The following is a 17392-nucleotide window of genomic DNA, read 5'->3' as shown; positions in this document are numbered from 1 at the left end:
AAATGCCCCTCATGGATAATTCTCAGAGAATAAATAGATGTCCAGTCATCAATACTTATGCAAACTAGTTATTTCAAGAACGCCAAAAAAAGTTTAAAGCATAACAGATACGTATCGTCAACTTGCTAGGAAACAACACAAAAACAATGTGCCAATTATTTGCACCTGAATAAATTATATCCTTGTTTACACTGAATGTTATCATTGTAATTAAATGCAAATAAAGAAAACCGTAAATCCGTTTAGTACTTAGAATCAACCTGCTCTCATGACCTTGATAAATTTTGCGGCTGCTGTGGCGGTTTCTTCTTTTTTTTTTTTTTGAAAAAAGTTTTTACACGGTATTCTAAAAATCTGGAAATCTGAATTTGTACCTGAGAACCTAGAAAATAATTGGGAATCGCAGGTCCTCCAAATCTTGCCACTCCCAGGATGGAGCACTCCCACGTGTATATTTATCAGGGGAGAAGGGAAGGTGACCGCTGTAGTTCAAGTGTAAGTTCAACTCCCAACTTTTCAAGGCCTTAGTACGTGCCTTCCATGCATCATGGACTGTGACAGGAGTAAATGGGATGTCATGTAAAACACACTGTAAAAACTATAAAGTAGTGGGGCGCCTGGGTGGCTCAGTCGGTTAAGCGTCCGACTTCGGCTCAGGTCATGATCTCACGGTTCCTGAGTTTGAGTCCCGCGACGCGCTCTGTGCTGACAGCTCAGGGCCTGGAGCCCGCTTCGGATTCTGTCTCCCTCTCTCTCTGCCCCTCCCCCACTTGTGAGTGCACGTGCGCGCTCTCTCTCAAAAATAAACATTAAAAAAATTAAAAACTATAAAGTAGTTTACAAATAGAACTTATTACTAGCATACTTGTATTAGTTCTTCCTTACTGAATGCCAAATTTAGTAACTTCTTTGCAGAGCTTATCATATGCAGACTGTATCTGCTTTTTCAATTACTATACTCCTGGATCACCTCCTAAGATCTAAATAGATCTTAGATCTTAGATCTTATCTGGTAGCCTTTCTAGGTCAATATTGTGAGGATCTGTCAGTCGTCATTTTGGTCGTTTCTTTGCTGCCATCCCCAGCTCTTGATTGTTAGGCACTTTACCCCCTTGCTTTATCTGCAGACTCGGTCTCAGCCCAACTCCTCAGCCTCAACTGGGGCAGGACGTACCTCAGGCTCTCCAGACAGTTATTGCAGACGACCCTCCCCCACCATCCCCATTTGCCTAGAGTCTTTTTCATTGCCAAACATACTCCAAGTAAACGCATACCGGGGCACGTAATTTTCTTTTTTCTTTGCTACTTCACTCTGTAAGGCTACAGATTTCTCTACAGTTTCCACTCATTTTGCTACCCACCAGTCCAGGAATAGGACTGACCCCATCACCTCCTGCTTCATCTAATTTAGCAGCCGGTACTGTGGAGGTCCCAGCAGGCTTCGGGCCTAAGGATCCTGAGTTTCATTAATACTAAATTTTAAAACTCATAAAATAGATATTATATATTTATGTGGTCCTACTGCATCCTAATTCATTTTTTGTCTTTGGTGTTGTGGCAGCGTGAAAGCGACGTGCTAACATCCCGCAGAAAGAGTAATTTGCACCCTTTGCTCTAATCTCCTCACTGTTGACAGAAGCATCGTGCTCCCATCGGTAACCTCTTTCAGTAGCAGTGGTGACTCTCAAATCGGAATGGTGGACATGAGAAGACAACCTCCCCAGAGAGGATCTACCAGAATTTGCAGACTGAAAAAGCTTTCTTTGAATGACATTCTGATGTATCTTCCTAGGAAGGTATCTTGTCCTCCCCACTTCCTGCAGTGAGAATCACAGTCCAGGAAATAAACAGTATGCTACCCCACCAGAAGATAGATTTTATGAAGGCGGCACTGTATCTGTATCCTTAATGGGCACTGTCCCTATTTCAGAGCAGGTTTTCACTAAATATTTGGTGGCTAACAAGACTAGATCCACCTCGGGCACTTATTCCCAGAAACGTAGGAGGCAACGGGGGCGTGGGCGGGTGGGTGAGATGGGGGTGGAAAAAGGAACAGATTTTCCCCTTTAGGTCTAAGGGCCCTCCAGGGTGCAGGGCGAGGAATGGAACAGGTAGGCAGGGTCAGAAATATGGGAGAAAGGGTTTCTTGAGGAGATAAATCATCTTGCTTTGCCTTACTCAGTAAGTTTTAAGGCATCTAATGTTGTCTCAGGTCCCCATTTCTCTTATCCTTCCACCGTTAAAACTGGTGGTTTTATCCTTTTCAAAGTATGGATTGATTAATTCAGATTACTCTTGGGGGAAAGTGACTCATAAAGCACAAGCTACTAATCACAAGGGCAACTCCGCACCTACTGCTGACCGCCAGAAACCAGCAGGCGATTTGTCGTATGCGATTCTGAGAGCACAATAGTAAGAAACTGTTGTTTGCTGGGGGTCTATAATAATGCTGTTTGTGGGGCGAAATAAACAGAAAATAAGAGTGTCTGTGACAATCCATTTCCAAGCCTTTTAAAGACCATCAATATACCTTGTGAGATATTTACATTTTGAGGATCTGATCATCGTTCTGAAGACCCAAGTTTTCCTAAATTCATCCATTAATATTTTGTAGAGTTTAAAGAACAATTTAAAAGTAATCATCCTGAAAAATTATTTGTAATACTAAGACATGTCATTTTTTTCTCTTTATAATATCCAACTGCTCAGTCTTTCAAAGGAGAAAAGCAGCCAACAGGAAGTCACGGAGAGTGAGTGGCCATCATAGGGAAGTCACCAGTAACACCGGGATCTATTCAGCAGTCTCTTCGTCTCTGTGTCTCAGTGTCTCGCTCTGCCTGTGGTGCAAGTGCAGTGAATAATCCTTGTCAGCTGAGAGATTAAATCTAGCTGGGAGGGCAAAACAGTTACAATCGAACTAAATGAGAGCAATTTAGGGATAATTGCAAGGAACTAACTTTAAGTTCAAAGAAGAGATAAGGATCGTTGGACACAGCCGAAAATATTTCACATACGTTGTAACTGATTTGGACCCGGCAGGATAAGCAAGTGGATGGCAGACAAGAGCCTGACACGGAAGCCGGTGGGATGGACACGTGGCATCTGGCCCTGAGGAAGTCTCCACTGTGCCTCTGGAAACCAACGCTAAGGAACACTGGCAAAAAGTCCATGTAAGCTGGAACCCCAGGAATTCCCGACTAAAAATGAAAACAGCACATTAGGGGGCACCTGGGTGGCTCAGCCGGTTGAGTGTCTGACTTGGGTCAGGTCGTATCTCACAGTTGGTGAGTTCGAGCCCCGAGTCGGGCTCCAGCTCGGAGCCTGGAGCCTGCTTCGGATTCTGTGTTTCCCTCTTTCTACCCCTTCCCCGCTCATGCTTTGTCTCTCTGTCTCTCAAAGATGAATAAACATTAAAAAAAAAAAAAATTAAAAAAAAAAAAAGAAAACTGCATTTTTCACAAGATCAACTTGAAATTGTATTAGGGGATCAAGTGTTTTGAAAGAAAACTCTAAATGAGAGTATTGATTATTTGCAAGAGAACTTTTAAAATGTTGCAATATTTACACAATATTCATGTAACTAACAGAACAGGAAATTTTCACTATTCGTAGACTAAATATAGAGATGAAGGGTCAAGAAGTTAGGGCTTTTCACTCCTGTCCTCACTACATGTTTGTATGTACGCATTTCAACTAATTTGTCATCTAGTATTCAATTCTGTATTGAATTTGTGCTTTGATAATTTCTCAGTATTAAAGAGAATAAAATCAGTAATATGAAACGATAGAAAACACACAGAAGTATGGCTTTACTAATGTAACTGAAATCTAAATTAAAATGGCCACGAATTTGTTTTTGGGTACTTTTCATGAAGTAATTACTACTTCTGTTCAATGTTCAGCTGAGCCTTGAAATTAAATAGGAGGAAGAAAAGGGCTCCAGTGAGAGATACATTATTATGATAACCGGACATATACTGGTATCTTGATGGAGCCTTTCAGTAATGAGTATGCTATTTTTATGTGCCAGATATAAATAAGCCAAAATCCTTAGATATATTTATACTTCTGTAAGTACAGCATTACTATACTAAAATACACTACTTAATATTTTTAAATTAGGCAGTTTTCTCAGTGATCACAAATTGTATTTACTTTTCTATATTTTGCATCCATTAACCATAAAAATATATTCTGTTACAAAAATATCCTTCCGTAAACGCAAGAGTAGAAAGATGTTTCGAGAGTAGACAGAGTTTCATATGGTCAAAACCTTATGAAATCCATTATAGATGGAACTCTTAAATTGGAAAAAGAGATGATAACATTTAGTTTTCAGAGCCTATGAAAAGATTTCTCCTTCATACCTTGACTTCTATTTCTTCTTGCTACACTTAAACCATTATTCTTTTTAGATAAAAAATATGACCTAAGAGAGTAACAATGAAAATAATAATTCCATCCCTTTCTTCCTCACTCTCCCAAAAGATCAAAATATCATAAAACAGCTATGATCTTTTTAATAACACAGTTTTACAAATGCAAAACCCAAGGATGCCTCTGTAATCTTTCCCCGAGTGTCCCTGCCCTCCTGGGTGGTTGCTCTCAGTGCAATCCCGTCCGGTTCCTTCCTCCATTTGCCTGCACTCCAGAAATCCAATACCAATTAATTAGATTTCCAGTTTCAAAGCAAAGAACAAAACCCTATCTCTTCAGGGACTGTGTTAAGATGAGTCATACCACAAACTGGGGGAAAATCATTAATATTATATTCCATATGCTTTTCTTTACAAGTAATTATTGTTCATGTTTTCTCTTAGAACAAAAGGAAAAGCGAATAGGGAAGCATTTGATCTCTAGAAACGTAAGTGATTTTAAAATACAGGTATTTTTTGAAGCAGCTGGATTAAATTGCTCCTTATCACTGGCATCTACCAGGCATAGATTTGAAAGTAAAATTTAAGTTTCTGGTGAGAACAGCAACAAATCAGAAGCTGTGATCTTAGCAAAAAAAAAAAAAAAAAAAAAAAAAGAAAGAAAAGAAAAAAATGTATTTATCTTAAAAAAAACTATAGTTAGCTATTTTCAAATCATGGGTTTCTTTTTTGTTTGTTTTGTTTTGTTTTTTAAAGATCTTTACATGTTCTTTTAAGACATCCCTTATTGATTTTTTGGTAACTTACTCAATCTTGTAATGTTAGGAGTCTGATCTATTTGTTTATTAGGCAACTGAACTGAGAACATACATACATACATTCAAAGGTTCTTTCCACAAACCATTACCAGAACAGAGTCCTATTTCCTCTCAGGGATGGTGGTCATGGCTCAAGGGACAGCCACCTAATTGCTCTAACTCCGGCACTGATGACTTAGAACCCTAAACGCTGTTTAACGTCTGCCCATTAGGGGGACGGGGCGACGCGGCTGTTATGAAAGATAACGGGAAGAACTTACTTCTTCATCTTTTAAAATATCATCTGAAGAGACTGGGGAAAGCTTGTGGAAATTAGTCTATGTTTAAAAAGGCAGAATCCAAACAAACATCAATGATTCATTCCGTAAAAATACATCAGATGAAAGACAATCCACAGGATCTTTACACATCTATAGAGAACTTTTAGCGCTGCCCATGTTTGGATGCCCCTGACATGTGAAGCCAAGGAGGACTTTAAAAGTTATTTGTACGTTTGGTCAAATATGAGGGTAGTTGCTTTTATCGAAGCAGTGCTACTTAAAGTATTAGAATCTTTGACTAAAATGGAACCTGATACTTTATGCAGGCTTTATAATTAGTTCCACTGCTTCCAAATGAGTAAAATCACTCACCCAGAAACTATCAATTTTTCAGTAGATTGACGTCAAACACAAGTCTAATCACCTCCACAACAAACTGTAAGACTCTAGTGGGAATAGATCCACAATTCTCGTCTTTTCTTGCATTTAGGGGCTGGCTGACTTCAGGTGAAGTGACTGTCAAACCCGGCAGTAGTGAGACAGTCGAGGAGCGATGTCACGGAGACAACGACAGGCGACTTCTGGCCGAGCACCATAGATTAAATATTACAGGAAAAGTTATGTAGCATCTCAAAGGTTCTAGAAGGTAAAACCAGAGAATTATGCATCTGCACCAACTAAAATTAGAAAAGCTGCCATATGGCTCTGTGAAGCCAGCAGCACATTCTTATTCATTAGGAAGCATTCTGCTAACATAAAAACACAAGGCCCTTCCTGTGCTCTCCAAATGTGTTTATCTTTTCAACATTAATGCACTATATATCATCAAGCTGGTGAGACCTCCTGCCGTGCATATTAAAACCGCGCAGCTGCACGTTCTTTAGCAGTGGGAGGAACCTAAGCCCCAAGTTGCCTCCCTCCTTCCACACTGAGCTTCTTGTTAACATATCATGGTCTCCCTTCGGCAAGAAGAAACAGCAAATGAACCAATCTCAAGGCTATCTCCACCGGGCAGACCCCCCAGCCCCCAGCCTCCGCGCTCTGCTTCAGAGAAAGCAACGTGTTTGGTTTTGGTTTTCATCCACAGTAAGGCACGACTACTTAAACAGACCCGACAACCATGCCCCAAGTTTGAAACGTAAAGGCCCTACTTTTAAAATTAATGTACCGCGCTTATCGAGAGAGAACATAGTAACCAGAATAGACTCTAGGTAATTAACTGGCTAAAAATGCTTTTGTCTTAAGAACTCTATCGCTGAAGCTGCTATCACCAATATATAATTTTATTTAGTTCCCCACTTCATATATTACGTTTCAACGCGTTGTTAGGTAAAACAGGCCGTGGATAGCCTTTCATAGTAAGCTATGTGAGTATGTAACAATTTGTCTAAAATCTCTCTTTTACATAATCTAAATACGCCTGTGCCGTGGGACCTTACATTCACAGGTCACAGAAGGTGAAACAAAATCAGACACACAGGGAACCGCACAGTGAAAGAAGCCTGTGTACAACCATGGAAACACGGCCTCAGAAATACTGCAAGTTCATTAGCGGGAAGGCAACAAGTACATGTCACTAAGTTATTATGTGAGCATTCATTCATCCCCCAGTGCGACTGCGGTAGGTCTCCACTCGAATTTTCTTCTGCCGCGGGGCCCTGTTAGATGAAGGCACAATAAAATCTGGAAACTGCTTATTCAGGGTTCATTCTAACTCACTAGGCTCTGCTGGCTAAGGTTTTAGAAGTCATCCGAATAAGGAAACGGAGGAATCATAATTTGTTCAGAGGCCGAACAGTGAGACTGAGGCCAGATGAAGGCAGGGAAACAAAAAAATCAATGGGTGCGAAAGAAATGAGAAGTGAGGTAAAGTTCTAATTCAGCACTAAGAATACGTAAAGGCGGCATTCTCAAAAGACCAAACTACACAAACGTTTCATTTCTTTTCACATACATACGTTAACGCAAACAAGGCCAACAAAATTGCATTATAGGAGCACTTAATAAAGTTTCTGATAAAATATGGAAATGACAGGAAAAGTTGTCTCTAAAACTCTTTAGGACGTTGGTCTAGAAGTGCAAATATTTTATCTCCCAAATCATTCTGTTTATTGGCACAGCGAGCACCACCTCCCAATATTCCTTATACTCCAGCAATATTTATTATACATCTCCCCAAATGCATACTGTTTCCAGATTTTAAGCATTTTCTCAGACTGTTCCATTTGTACAGATGCCCTTCCAACAGTTCTCTTTTAAGACCCCATCACTGTTCCAGAAGCTCATTACAATCAAGCCAGGTACCTTCCTCTGTGTTTCTGCAATGCCCTGTGTCTACTCCCATAGCAGTCTACACTCATCCTAGTGTTTCAAAATGTTTGATTTGTTTTCATATCTTTCCCTTTCACTACATTCTTGGCCCCTTGGCTATCAGAAAGATATTCTTGGGGCGCCTGGGTGGCTCAGTTGGTTGAGCGTCCGACTTCAGCTCAGGTCATGATCTCATGGTTTGTGGGTTCGAGCCCCACGTTGGGCTCCGTGCTGACAGCTTGAGGCATGGAGCCTGCTTCAGATTCTGTGTCTCCCTCTCTCTGCCGCTCCCTGTTTGTGCTCTCTCTCAAAAATAAATAAGCATTAAGAAAAAAAGATATTCTTATTCACTGCCTGGCATATAGTGGGTGCTCAATAACATTGGATTAATATTGAAGAGTTCCAAAGCTGTAGCTGAAATTCAGTATAGCCAGGATCTAAAAATCACCAATGCCTCTTTAGAGGGATCTGTCTGAAGAGCCTTACTGTGTACTTAACATAATGGAGATTTATTTTAAGACTCTGATTTTGGGACTCAATGTATCAGGTAGAAAAGGGATGAGAAAAAAGGTCAGAGCCCATGTGCTAAGGGCATCAAGATAATTCCTATGGTGGTCAGGCCAATTGGGAAACCATTTGGTGGTGGTTGTGGAAGTCATCAAGGCTCTTTCTGAAGATGAAAGAAAACAAAAACAGACCCACTTTATTAATCCAGATTATCACTAGGAAAGTTATAACTTGCTTCATAAAAAAATAGTAGTTTGGGCATCACAGGAGTTTTAATCAGACTCTAGGATATCCCCAGCCACTCTTAGCGTTGAAGAAAATAGACCTACCCAGGTAGAGTCCTACAAATCTCCTACCTGCCTGGGTGTTTCCTCAGGTTTCTTGTTCTTTCTACACACTGGGCAGGGAGAAGCCTTGGCCTCTAAGGGTAAGGTCACCGCCTAGGCCAGGAGACCCATCTAGAAAGAGGAAGAGCTAAGATTCCTGGAGAGGCCTGCAAGGTTCTTTTCTTAATCAACTTGGTTCTCCCCATGGCTAACATAAAGCTTATTACCACCAGAATGACATCCGATAAAAGCACAGGGAAGAAAGGGAAGAGCAGTGGGGGTGAAGGAAGGGAAGGAGGGCTGGTTCCTCTATTTCCCACTGTCCCTTGTTGCTGACCCTGCCACGAATCCCCACTTCCCTCTGACTGCTCACAGGACTTCAATCTCAAGCCTCTGCTTCACCTCAGTGATGGATGTTCGGTGACTCAAAACCCTCCCAGAACCTGACATTCATTTGTCCGTGGGGGGCATTCTTCCACATCTAGTGTCCTTTGTGCTCCCCACTTCCCTCACGGACATGCACCTTGCTGTCCGGCCTCATGTTATGTTCTGCTTGTCAGACCTGCTGGTGCTTCTCTTCTTATGCTTTTCTTCCAGCTGGGTATTTGCTCCCTCCAGTTCTCCGCAGACGCAGGACCCGATGCCTATGCCTGCTAAAGAGACTGCGACAGCTAGTTGTATGGCTGTTCTTCCCCTTTCCCCCGGCTGTGATTCTAACAGTACCACAGGGAGGCCACGATTCCCTCTTTCATTCTGCCTACAAGCATCTCTCCCCGGGCCCCTCGCTGGCAGGGTCGGCTTCGGCAATCATGGGAGGGCCTCATGAGCATGCTTTTTAAAAAGCAGGTGTTCCCAATTTCAAGCACCTAATGCAAGAAGCTGATAATAGAACATAGAATCATCCAATTTAGAGACCTAAAACATTACATTATGCTAAATCATATCATCATAGTAGAGAAAGCAAAGCACTGATAACAATGTAAGAACTCCGTGTAAATATGTGTTGTGCTGTGGCTCTGGCCAACCGCAGAAGCAGGAGGAAACAGAGCTGAGGGGAGGGACCAGGCCATCAGGATTCCCGAGAACTAGAAGGTAAATGCAGGGTTTGGCAAGAGCGCTCCGTGGACAGGGACCAGACAGGCCCAGCGCACCCAGTGTCCACTCCCAGGGTCACGAGGCACGTGAAGGCCCAACTCTAGAGGCGGGCTCCAGAAGATCTCACCCTCCATGACCACCAGAATCACCTGTGGGCGAAAATCTCTGGTAGCTAAAGATGAGGTGCCTTCGGCATCAACTCGCCAGGTTAATTACGAAGACGTAAACATAAGGTAGTTCCTATGTGAATGTTTAGGGAGGAAAAGAAGGGACTATCTCTGGTCTAGTCTCCAGCATTTCAGGCATTCTGAACAATCACTACAGGCAAAGTCTACCATCTCCTGTGAACCTGTAACCATCACCACTGGTTGTTGGTTGTTTCAATAATCCTTCTCTGTATGTTTGCTTACGCTCTTCCTGGTTCAAAAGGATGGTTTTTGCTTTAAGTTGTTGTTTCCCCCCCCACCTTTTCTTTTTTTAACCTATTAGTAACCACATATGGAAGTGAGGCTGGCTACCCAACAGTTTAAAAAAATACACACAACATAAATACAAAACCTAAAAAAATTTTATATGTTTATTCCAGAGAAAGCCAGCTTGGGAAAGTAACCAGGTTTATTCCCCAGGGCTTTAGGTAGGAAGGAAGGAGAAAAGAGAAAAGTGTACAATCATGGGTCTAAGAAGAACTTCACTGTCAGAAGGTCTATGTTCTCTAAACTGGAACTTTTGTGGGAAGAACTACATGAAGTATCATTCTTAGGCCACACAGAAACAGAAGATTATTATATTCAAATGCCTGAAACAGTTTTGATTTGAACTCACAGTTTTACATATAAAACTGTGAGTATCCCCTTCCTCTGGGAACTCACATTGGTCCTGGTCTTGTGAACTTGGGCTATATACCAAGGCAGTGCAATGATCAGGGCTGACCATGTAGAATAAGGTGCAGGGAGGGGCATAGCTGTTATGAGTGATTCATGTTCTGTGCTAAGGTCACCACGGCCCTCTTACAGGCGAGAGCTGTCACCTTGGGATGGCACCTAAAACTGTCCCGACCAAATGTCAAGTAGAACCTGGTAAAATCAAGGGTCTGACTTGTTTTGAAGGCCAAATATATGCAGCTTCAGAATTTTTTAAAGCAAGGTTTGCCTATACAACCGAGAAACCTGATCTGTATTCGTACATTTTCAACACACGTACCCCAATTGTCTGGTTGCAGTGAATGATCACTGTATTTAGAGTAAGGGATTAGGTGAAAAGAAAAAAAAAAGACTGGGAGACATTTGGGAAATAATTCCAAAGTAGATCTTCCTAATTTCTAAAATATGAAGTTTCGTTATCACCATCAGAGTATCCTAAGTTCAAAAAACATCCTAGAGAAAGAGTTCCCGTTAAATATCCATCCAATACTGTGTTTCATAATGACGATGATAGATTTAAATACATCTTTAACATGACCCTTTCAATACCCTATGGCATGAAAATTCTCCAGTTTAAGCAGGAGTGGCAATGAATCATCAACCAACCTTCCACAACTATTTAAAGCAGTAGGCAATTAAAAAGAAAACAGGGGTCAGCTTCACTCAGACACTGACATGCCTCGCTGGGCAGTACAAACCGACAGGAGAGCCTGTACCTTTCAAAGCCCAGAAAAAGTATGGACTAGAATCGGTCACAATTTGCATGAAGAAGTTAAAGTGAAGTTAAGAAAGGCTGACATTTACAAAGACCCCTAAACTTGGTGTCCTGACGACCTTTTCTACAAAGGAATCCTCTCCTTTATGTATGGTCCTATGATTCTCCAGCAAATTTTGTGAGTTAAGGGGAAAAATATGATACCTCCACAGCAATTCCATAATTCTCTTGGATTTTGTATCATACAGCGCTCTCAGATACAAAGACTTTTTAAGGAGTCAAATCTACTTGCAAGACATTATTTAAAGTATGACAATTTTGCTCTCCCATAAAAGTTAAAAAGTTTAAGCCACAACTGAAAGACTTACAGATGAGTGCTGTGGCTATCTGACGGATAAATCAAAAAGAAAAATCCTTACGGGGTTAATTTTGATCCTCCACATAGGCCATGAAATATATAAAAATTAACTACCTAATTATGTATTAAAAAAAGACATAATAATAATTAAGTGACTTCCTATCAAATTAACTGGTTTAAATTAGTTTAAGATTATAGCTTTGTTTTACATATATTGGCCAAGAGATAAGTTTCCCCACCATTCTGCAACCCTTCAAATAATGAAATAACATCTTCTTAAAATGTATCCTTCCCCTTTTCAATTTTAATGATCCCTCCTAAGCTTCCAAATGCTAGATGATTCAGCATGATGCTGTCATCAAGACTTCAGAGAAGTTCTACCCAGTGGCATTCTGAAACGGGTTTAGCTCGAACACAGATGCATGGGTTGAATTCCAGAGACCTGCTTTGGGAAATCCTGCCTGCCAGGGGACGGCTCATAGGTGAGGCCGATAAAGTGGCTGAAGATGTCAGATATGACACCTGGGCAGGTCCGGTTTTGAGAGCCGGAGCAAGAGTAGGCATAGCTTTTCCTCTGTAGACGTAAAGTCTGGGCTAGAAGATGATGCTGTACTCACGCCATCTGGAACTTAGCTGTCTCTCAAGCATACAGTCTTAGGTTTGCTTCTTCAAGATGTACTGTTTGTTATTTTTTATTGTATCAATGGACAGTGGGCTTCCCAGATACTAGAATGGTGGCAGCTGTTAGCTCAGTATTGCCAAGGAAAATATTTGGCTGCATATAGGGTTTCCCGAGAGCAAGTTAGTACATGACCTCAATCTTTTCCAAGCTTATCATAATGCTGGAAGGCTGTGCTGATTCAGCAAAGCAATCTATAATCGCTTGCAAAATGCCCCTGCCTCACAGGGATGTTATGAAGCTTAATAAGATAATGCATATGAAGCACTCTGAGCTCCACAGAAGGAAGGCGCTAAGTAATAATACTCTGCATTTATAATTACAAGCAGTCTCACAAAGAACCCAATAAACTTGTCCACAAATTACAAGTAAAGACTACTTTAAATAATTTAACATAAATAATTGTGTCACAAAGGAAATGTGAAATCACTCATGTTTAAAAAGCGGAATGGACGTACTTCACAAGGCTAAGCCAAAATGAAAAAAATAGAACTAGACACGTTTCTACTAAAAGAAAATTACATTGTGATAAAACAGAAATTGAATCAGAAACTTGTAAGAGTATATTTTACTGAAGTCATCTTCAGACGTGGCTATTAATGAATTAAATTTAGTATCATTTCTACGGTTTTCTGCCAATAGACTTAATTTTTAAAAATCAAAGTCAGTGTTAATCGTAATACATTTCTTCAGTTATGAATGGTACTGCTGAAAACATAAATTTTAACTCTCATTGGGACAAAACACGAGTATTTTACCAATGTAAATTTCTTTCTTTTTCAAATATTAAAATCACGCTGCTCTCCACCCCACCCCCATAGCATTGGTCTCCTGGCTGGCAAACACCTGTTTCCTGTTCCTCTGGACAAGCCCAGGCAGAAGAACACAATGCACGAAAGTCCACTTTAATGACGGTGTCTCCAAAAGAGCAGGCCAGGCTGAGCTGGCATCCCTGGATTCTCCAGTGCCACTATCTTTACTGAATAGTGACTGGGACTTTTTAGGTGCCTGGTGTCATTTCCTACGGGCAATCTTCCAGAAATCTCAGAGGATCCAATTTTTTTACTCTCTGTTCCTCCATAACACTGCCATAGCATCGCTTCCTACATCATACGGAAATCATGTGATTTGATCTGGACCCCCTCAGACTGTTGAGGTCTTTAGCCGGAAGTTGTATTTTTCATTTTTGCGTCGCCGTTCTCCACCACAACTGCTGACCCACGTAGATACCCACTAAGAGGGAGCTGAACTGACCGCCCACTCTGGAGAAAGCAATGGAAGGAGTCTCGTCAGTGGTCTCGGTAGGTTGTATAGGATCAACTCCAAGTATACAGATGGAAAAAGTGATTTCACTTTCTGATTTTTATTTGTAATTTTGTTTTCAGAAAGGTAGTATTTTATGTTTGTAAAGGAAACATAAATCCAGTATGAGATGGTGAGGACGCACAGATGAAAAAGACAGGCCTTGCCCTCCTGTGAGTTTAAGGCATACTTTGATGGTTAAGCCAAGTCCCGAAATGGAGTTAGCCCATTTTCTTTGTAAAGAGTTGTGGATTTATACAATAAAAGAAAAACGAAATTTATAAATTTGTAAGTCTTCGAAGGTTTTTTATTTATTTAGCTGGAAGACTCAGCTTCTTTGGAGAGCTAAGTTCAGGAAACAGCATTGATCCAGATGCTGAATGAAGAGAGACTCTAATTATCTAAGATTTCACTAAGAATGCTTTCATCAGAGGCTGAACATGGCAAGAGCTGATTACTTAACTCAAAATAAACTTCCATCAACACACCAGGAACAATGCATACACCTCAGGATGTTAACGGGGCCTAATTAGTTCTCTGAAGTGTAGCAGCTCAAAAGAATTTTGGAAAATAAAAACGTGAAGGTTAATGATCTTTTGTATTATCCTCTTAAGATAAACCCAATTGCCAAGGAAATTAGACTTATAGGTCTCAAAAATTCAGGCTGAGAGCAAATTCTACAGGCATAAAAATAATTTGTCAATTTTTCAAAGTTAAACCATTGGTGAACTTAAAACAGAAAAACTAAAAAGGTGCCTATAAGACGGGCCACGTATGTGTTCCTCCTAACAAAAGAATGAGTCAGGAGTGGAGCTAAAACACAAGTGTCGATCTTTTCTTTCACTTAATATGAAAATCAGGAGCTCAATTTTATTTATTTTTTTAGTGTTTATTTATTTCGAGAGACAGAGAGAGAGAGAGAGAGAGAGAGAGACAGAGTGCTAGTGGGGGAGGTGCAGAGAGCGAGGAAGACACAGAATCCGAAGCAGGCTCCAGGCTGTCAGCACAGAGCCTAATGTGGGGCTCAAACTCATGAACGGTGAGATCATGACCTGAGCCAAAGTAGGACACCCAACCAACCGAGCCACTCAGGTGCCCTAGGAGCTCAATTTTAAAATCTCAATTCCAAAGGAGGAGGATTCATACAGTGCGTGGACAGAATCTACAGGGCTCCTCATATTAGTATATAGAAAGAGAAGCAATATAGGGGTAATGTCACAATCATCTTCTTATAAGGAAAGTTAAAGAAAGTTGGGAGAAGGTGAATATTCAAAGCGACTATTTTAGGGGCCCTTGGGTAGCTCAGTCAGTTGAGTATCTGACTCTTGATTTCAGCTCAGGTCATGATTCCAGGGTTGTGGGATAGAGCCCCAATGTTGGGGTCCGTGCTGAGCATGGAGCATGCTTGATATTCTCTCATTCTCTCTCTCTCTCTCGATCTCTCTCTTCCCCCCCCCCCTTTATGTTCTCTCTCTCAAATCAAATCAAATCAAACCAAAACAAAAAAAAACCCCAAAGTGACTATTTTATGAAGGAGAAAAACAGGGGAGGGGTAAGATGTTTCTGAAAGTCAAGGTTTACTTTGGGAGGATATCTGGGTAAGAGAGCTAAGGTGGGGACCTAACAGAAAAACTGAAGAAACACAGTAGCTGTGACTTTGCACAAGAATATTTAATACTGCAGGTCTTTATAGCTTTGGACATTGGATCTATAATCTTTGAGGTTCATGATGACCGTCTCCCCTTCCCCCAAGGGTCACTTTGGACAAAGTTAAATTGTTTTGTTAATTCGTGTGTGTTTAAACATGAAAATAGTTTTGTTGTGTTCTATAGGCAAAGGACGAGCAGTACGTACATTCTTAAATTCTGAGTAACTATTATATTGAGAAGACGGATATCAAAGATAAAACTGCTATTGCTTTGAAGCCAGAAAGTAGGGACCAAAAACTCAAATGCCCACCTGGCCAATTGGGTAATGTATATTCACTTCAGTACTGAACTAAGGCCAGTCAAGAGAGACAGAGTAGACTCCTACCCACCCCTCCAACTGCACAGACGGCTTCACTCCTATTTCTCAACAGTCCCACCTAGAATATTTCCTCCAAAATAAAGGCTGAGCCATACTTTAGTTCTTCATATAATCTAAGGCCCACTATTTATATATGCGGTCTTTGACTCAATAGAGTATATATAAAGAGAGAAAGAAGGAGAAAGATACAAAAGAGATACGTATAAAAGTAAGGGGGCACCTCTTGTGGGATCAAAAGAGATAAGTTTAGGGGTTTCTAAAGACTGAATATGAAATTGAGATACAAAGATGGAAACAGCTTCATTTATATTTCAAAGAACATCTGGAACATGATATCCATTATGAGTTTTAAAGACTTCCAGAAAGTCTGTGGCTTTCCCTTTGTTATTTTTACTTTTTTTGTTTCACTAGCTGAACAACTCCAGAACTGAACATTTGCTTCAGAGACAAGAACAGCACATAAAAACTTGGATATTGTTTTGCAGTCAACCAGGGGAGAAGAAAAATCCCAGCAGAAATAAAGGGAGTGGTAGAGGAACACAGTGCAAGGGAAGCAGGTGAACCATGAAGAAGAAGAAAGACAACCTAGGTCGCGAGTCTGTGAAGGTTTACCCTACCAGCCTGAGACCACAGCAACTCCTGGCTTCCAGGCGCTCATGCACCCATGCCTGAACCTCCTCATTGCCCACACACCTGCTCTTTTGGAACTCTACCCCTGTCTAAGGGTATTGACTAGTGACTGGTGTTACCTAATAACTGGAGGCCTGGAGGGGGAGGAGTCCAGAACAACCTACCAGGGCAGAACGGAGGGAAAAAGAAATCATGCTCCAAGGGTCTCTGAAAATTCAGAACAGATCTTCCTGTAATAAACATCAGGTCAGTGGTTCCCACCTTTTGGAATAAGAAGGCTTAAAAAAAAATTTTTTTTTTTTTAAATTTAGAGAGAGAGTGAGCACGAGTGGGGGAGAGGGAGAGAGAGAGAGACACAGAGAGAGACAGAGAGAGAGAGAGAGAGAGACAGAGAATATCTCACACTGAGTGTGGAGTCTGACATGGGGCTTGATCCCATGACCCTGGGATCATGACCTGAGCTGAAATCAAGAGTTGGACACTCAACTGACTGTGCCACCCAGGAGCCCCAAGAAGGTTTTTTTTCAATATCAATAATGTCTATGGAGCCCCTGTGTATCTATACGTAAAATAACATATAAAAAAGAGAAACGGTTACAATAAATTTAGTAATGCTTCTAAAAGAATTTGTATCTTATTTATCTCTACACCATCTCTCTATATTGGAAACACAGCTGTACATACCTCATATATTAAGAACTATTGTAATTAGAAGCATTATTAGTTACAATAGGTTTTATGGAATTGGTCCAGGAATCTAGTCACTGAAATTGCATTGTTTTGATGGAAAATATCCTCCATTCCAAACAATTAACGTGCATATAAATCTTAAGGGAAAAATGGTTTTTCAAATTGAACACTCTGTTTCTTAAGAAAGGATAGCAGTAGGTCTCTTCAAAAAAACGGTGTTGGGAAAACTGGACAGCCACAGGCAAAAAAATGAAAAGTGGACCACTTTCTTACACCACACACAAAAACAAACTCAAAATGGATTAAACCTAAATGGGAGACTTGAAACCATCAAAATCCTTAAAAAGAGTACAGGCAGTAATCTCTCTGACATCAGCT

At 40.8% G+C, this 17392-nt stretch overlaps 1 protein-coding gene across 9 annotated transcripts in view; it reads right to left on the bottom strand.

Annotated features, from left to right (window-relative positions):
• The window catches only part of NCOA2 (nuclear receptor coactivator 2), a 293273-nt gene that overhangs the window by 63930 nt on the left and 211951 nt on the right, over positions 1-17392 (bottom strand). Inside the window, exon 2 of one of the 9 annotated variants that reach the window (XM_030303992.1) lies at positions 5827-6093. The exons of the other annotated variants lie outside the window; for them this stretch is intronic. The gene's annotated coding sequence lies outside the window, so the exon portion shown is untranslated. The remainder of the gene's footprint in view (positions 1-5826; positions 6094-17392) is intronic. 9 annotated transcript variants of the gene reach the window in all.

The sequence above is a fragment of the Lynx canadensis genome, chromosome F2, assembly GCF_007474595.2.
Source record: "Lynx canadensis isolate LIC74 chromosome F2, mLynCan4.pri.v2, whole genome shotgun sequence".
NCBI classification, from domain to species: Eukaryota; Metazoa; Chordata; class Mammalia; order Carnivora; family Felidae; genus Lynx; species Lynx canadensis.
The sequence above is the reverse complement of the archived record's forward strand: the minus strand, read 5'-3'. Positions and strand labels throughout refer to the sequence as shown.